Raw genomic sequence first — 6,000 nt, 5'->3', positions numbered from 1 at the left:
ATGAGACAAAATTAATATTTCCTCCTCTAAGCTTTTCTTGTCAGGTATATGGATCATAGTGACATGAAGCCAATTTCAACCTTTATGAGGAAAACTGAGATGAGCTAAAAAATTGTAATATAACTATGGGACAAAGTCTTTTGTTTTTCCTATAAATAAGTGCATGTTGTATGTGTGTGGAAGAACTAAAAGAGAAGATGTGATATTTTAGAAAACCATACTTTAGACAATTAACAAGATAAAGCTCACTTATACAACGTTTTGTTCAAGGGTAGGAAGATCACTTGTCAACATGGTTTACATGTTACTTCCAACTTTTGGCCCCCTGAGCATTCAAATAATGATCTTTTCATTATTTATGTACAACACCATCATCTTATACAATGGAGGAAGAGATATAATTTCACAATGTGTATGTATGTATGTAGGTAGGTAGACAGTTATACAATTTAGTCATGAGAATAATTATAATATAAATACTTCAATAAACATTCTATGGATGAGGAGACTAAAGCTAAAACCAGAGAGCATTTTTCAATTAAACGCAAATCATTGAAACAACTATTTGTAGAGCACCTACTATGCACCAGGCATTGAATGCATCCAAATGAACAATGTAGATGTGCAAGTGGTTCTCACGGTACTTCCAGACTGTGACACTTAGTTATGGCTATGGTATTTCTGTGAGATAGACAACCTTCACAGCTCCGAAGCACGCAACAGTAGACATCTATTTAACACATGTAACTCAGGGATGGCTGGAAGTTGGCTGAGCTAAGTGAGCTTAAATAAGTGGCATTGCTATTATTTAGTGAACTCTCTCACACCTCTCAACTGGCCAATCATCAGGTTTACTGATGATTTCTTCTACCTGCTATGTAGGTCCTGTCTTGATTTTTCTTTTTTACTTCCATTATTGTACTTTTGAACTACAAAAGTTCTATTTGGTTCTTTCTTTGATGTGCTATCACTTTATTGGTATTATCTATTTGATGAGATATTGTACTTTACACATGATAACCTTTGAAGTTTTCAATGTATGTAAAGCAGCTGATTTAAAATACTACTCTAGTAAGCCCTAAATCTGGATTCCTTGGAGGGCAGTTTTTATTTACTTTTAACTGCCTATCTATCACATTTTCTTGGTTTTTGCATGTCTTCGAAGTTTGGGTTGAAAATTGGACACTTTAATATAAAGTGATACCTGTGGAAATTAGATTCTGACCCATCCCCAGAATATGTATGTAAATACTATGCAATGTCTGTTGCTATGCAATGACTTTTCTGAAATCACAGTGTGTGTGTGTGTGTATGCACACACGTGTGCATCTCCAATGAAGTCTCTGTCAGTTACGTTTCTGGTCAACTCATGATTAGACAGATTTTCTTAGACGTTTGGAACCAGAATGCACAGTCCTCAACAAGTGCATGGTCTTCCAGATTCCTGAGAAAATAACAGTTTTTAGTTCTCTCTATGGACATCTAATTCCACAGGTTTATCTTTTTTGGTCAGTCTATGATGTTTAAAAAAAAAATTCTGTTTTCAATAAACTCCGCTCCCCCCCACCCAAATGCTGTTTACACTGGGGAATCATGTCAAATAATGTCAGCATTATGAATGGGGTTATGCCTGGAACCACCAAAATTATAAAATAATGTGGATTCTCTGGGAATGGTCCCCTCTCGTGGGTACAAGTTTCCTGGTTTTCTTGAGTCAATGGGCTATTGGTTTTCAAAGCTACCAGAAGAGAGAGTAATAGAAATAATGTCAATTAAAATACCACAAAGCTAGCTCTACTTACCAGGGTACAGTAAATCATTTTCTCTGCCCCAGCTGAGAAGAAAATGTTAGGTACCACAAATTCTCATTGTGTGAAGGTTCATACAGAGAAGTGTAATGACCGAGTTCCTATTGCGACCAATCCTCGTGTGTGGTACAAACATTAAACAACAACACAAAATGAATGCTATGAAAGAGTTTTGTTATTGGGGGATAAGTGGATAGATGAACACCTGGAAAGGCTCTAGAGAGATACCTGAGGATGCTTCTTTGTATAATTTCTTGGACTCAATTTAGGGAAGAAAGCACTGTACTACATTTATTTTAGAATGGACACAAGCAATATCATTTAAAGTTTGGAAAACTGAGTATGCCAATATTTCTTCTTAGGTTTTATTTATTTTTATACTGAAATATAAATGATTCTCTAAATTTTCAATCAGCATGCACTTGGTGATATTCTGTTATCTAGGAGGAAAAGAACAATGAAAGGTACTAAGCCCCAAATTTGCTGAACCCAAAGAAATGAAACCTCCAACCAAATATTCTACCACTGCCTTGGATCAACTCTTTCACTTCTGGGTGTACTTTATTTCCTCAACCATAAAGTGAAGATAATTAAACAGGGTTGTTATGAGGCTCAGACAACTTACCATATTCGTAAGAGCTTTATAAATGACTCAAGCATTATGCAAATACAAAAGGCCCTTACTGTGCTACAAACCTTAGTGTGATATTGTCCTGCTGGCTTTATAGGCCAATAAACGCTGGTTCTTGACTATGCGTAACAAGAAGTAGGGGGAGATATTGCTAACATTTAGCACCATCACCTCCAAGTTCAGGATCAGTGTGGGGAGACTGTTATGATCTCATAAAGAACTACAGGAGTGCAGGGATGTGAGGGGGGTCCTTTCTGATGCAGGAGTTCAAAGGTATGCTTATGATGCATTCAGTGCCAAAGGATGTAGTAACTTACTTCTGGATTATTGCATAACTTGGGCTGAGCAGCCCTGATCAGTCATTAGCATTATTACGTTATCGTTATTTTCTGTCATTAAAACAGTCACAATGATGAATAACAAATATTAAAATACCATATGTATAGCTACTATCTATAAAGACATTTATATATGCAATTCATAAGTACCATTTATGTCTACACTTTTATTTTATAGTTGCATACTGCTAAAACTGATAATACTGTTTGTATTGATATTCATACTAATTACAATGAATTATTATTTGTTATGTGTCCGATTGTTTACTAAACAGATGATCCTTATGATAATTAATGATGATTTATTGTTATCTTTGATATACAGATTCAAAATAATTGAAACATAAGAAGTTTAAGGAACAGAGATAAAAAGTGACTAGACTAATACCTGAATCAGGTTGTTTGACTGCTCAAGCCACACTTTGAAAATATCATGACATTTTTTTTCTCTCTCTAGTTAAAATACTTAAACCAAGCCCCCTCAAAGTAATATAACCCTTATTTTAACAGAATATTATTTTCAATAGTTAACATTTGAAGTTCATCCCCATAATTTAAAGGACATTTTGACATACAGCCCAGGGGAAATACTGATATGGTGAAATGAAATCAAGTGGGCATATATTGCAATATTCCAGATGAGAATTCCAGTAAATCTCTCTCTTAGTTGGTAAAGAATTTCTCAAGAGATCTCTGACCCTGCTCAGTGTTCTTCAGATAGCATAGGGGGAAAAAAGCACTTTACTTCCCCAAGAAATATAGCCAAATGATGTAGCCCTATTTCTCATTAAGTTGGGTCAGACCTTTCATAATATTTTAATATGGTCATATGCATTTACAGAAAGTCACATTTAATGATCAATGTTTACCTGAGAAAGGACACTGAAGGAAATTTGAAAAGATATAAGAAAATTTCTATACTGAAATGTTCATGTCAAGAAATCATAATATACATTCTTCCTTGTTACTACGCATACATACATACACACACACACACACAGAGAGAGAGAGAGAGAGAGAGAGAGAGAGAGAGAGAGGGAGGCACACACACATAAACACAACTATCCTCATAACATATTTGGAATAAACCAACTTTTTGAAAAATTTTTGGACTCAGGACATTTGTTAAAATAATGGTACAAATAACATACATCAAATTTACCATTTTAACCTCTTTTAAAGATACTAATGTAACAGTATAATATATATTCATGTTGTTGCCAGAACTTTTTCAACTTACAGAACTGAAACTCTGTACCTATTGGAAAAGTATTTTTCATTTTTCTTCCCCACCTTAGACACTTTATAAACACTGTTTTATTTTTGTGAATGTGACTATTACAGTATTTCATACAAGGGGAACCATACAGTATTTGTCATAGTTATCAGTGGTTTATTTCAGTTAGCATAAAGTCTTTGAGATTTATTCATGTTGGAGCATGTGACAGAATTCCTTTTATTTATAGGGATCAATAATATTCCATCGTATGTGCAGATCACATTTTGATCATCCATTATTCTACTGATAACCATCTTGGGAACTGTGAATAATGCTGCTATGATTATGGTTTGGGTGGGCAAATACCTCTTTGAGATCTAGCTTTCACTTGTTTTAGATATATACTAGGATATACAATTGCTAGGTCAAATCACTGTCCACTTTGTAAACTTTGAAGGCTTAACATACTTTGTCCATAGTGCTTGCTGCAATGAATAGTTCTACCCATAGTGAAAAAGGCATGCTGATTTCTCCACATCCTCATCCACACTTATAATTTTATGCTTGTTTGTATTTTTTAAATAGTAGCCATCCTAATATCATGGATTAATAACTTATTGTGATTTTTATTTGCATCTTTATAATGATTAGTGATTTTAAGCGTTTTATTATATGCTTACTGGCCATCTGCACATCTTTGTTTCACATATGTCTATTTAAGACGTTTGCCCATTTTTAAATTGGATTAAAAATTAATCTCTTAGCAGATAATTGATTTGAAACTACTCAATTTCATAGGTTGCCTTTTCACTCTGTTGCCTTTAACTTAACACAGAAGTATTTTAAGTTTAACATTATTTCATTTGTCTTTTTGCCTCTGCTGACTGATTGTTGAGTCATATCTGAGAAACCATTTGCCAATTTCAAATGTCATGATACTTTTCCTCTATTTTTCTTCTAGTACTTTTATTATTTTAGGGGTTTTGTTGTTTTTTTAAAATATGTATATAACAGCGGAATGCATTACAATTCTTATTACACATATAGAGCACAATTTCGTATTTCTGGTTGCATAGAAAGTATATTCACATCAATTCGTGTCTTTATACATGTACTTTGCATAACAATGTCCATCACATTCCACTATCATTTCTAACCCTATACCCCCTTCCCCTCCCACCCTGCTGCCCTATCTAGAGTTCATCTATTCCTCCCATGCTCCACCTCCCTACCCCACTATGAATCAGCCGCCTTATAGCAGAGAAAACATTTGGCATTTGGTTTTTTGGGACTGGCTAAGTTCACTTAGCATTATTTTCTCCAAATCCATCCATCTACCTGCAAATGCCATGATTTTATTCTCCAACATTGTTGAGTAATATTCCATTGTGTATATATGCCACATTTTTTAATCCATTCATCTACTGAAGGGTACCTAGGTTGGTTCCACAGTTTAGATATTGTGAATTGTGCTGCCATAAACATTGATGTGGCCATCTCCCTGTAGTATACTGTTTTTAAGTCCTTTGGGTATAGACCGAGGAGAGGGGTAGCTGGGTCAAATGATGGTTCCATTATGGAAAGCAGTATGGAGATTTCTTGGAAAACTGATTACTGTTGCTTTGTAACATGTTTTGAAATCACGAAGTTTAAGACCACCAATTTTGTTGTTCTTTTCCAATATTGTTTTGGCAAATTACGGTAGCAAGATATTTGATATGAATTCTGGGTTTTTATTTCTGCAAAATGTCCCATTGGAATGATGAATCTGTCCATCACATAAAGTAGTACTGACTTAACAGCATTAAATCTTCCAATCCAAAAACACCCACAAATTTTTAAAATTATGAGCATTTTATTAGAAGTGTACATCCAATGGGAATTTGTTTTATTTGAGATTTTATTTCCAATATCTTTGGAGAAACATTATAGAACACAACCTGTGAAGTGTCACCCAAGTTTAAATTCCACTGCCTCTCCATAGCTGGAAATATCACTACCTAA

This window comes from Spermophilus citellus (genome assembly GCF_964194105.1).
Source record: "Spermophilus citellus genome assembly, chromosome: 18".
In the NCBI taxonomy this organism is placed as follows: Eukaryota; Metazoa; Chordata; class Mammalia; order Rodentia; family Sciuridae; genus Spermophilus; species Spermophilus citellus.
This window is presented reverse-complemented; position numbering follows the sequence as displayed.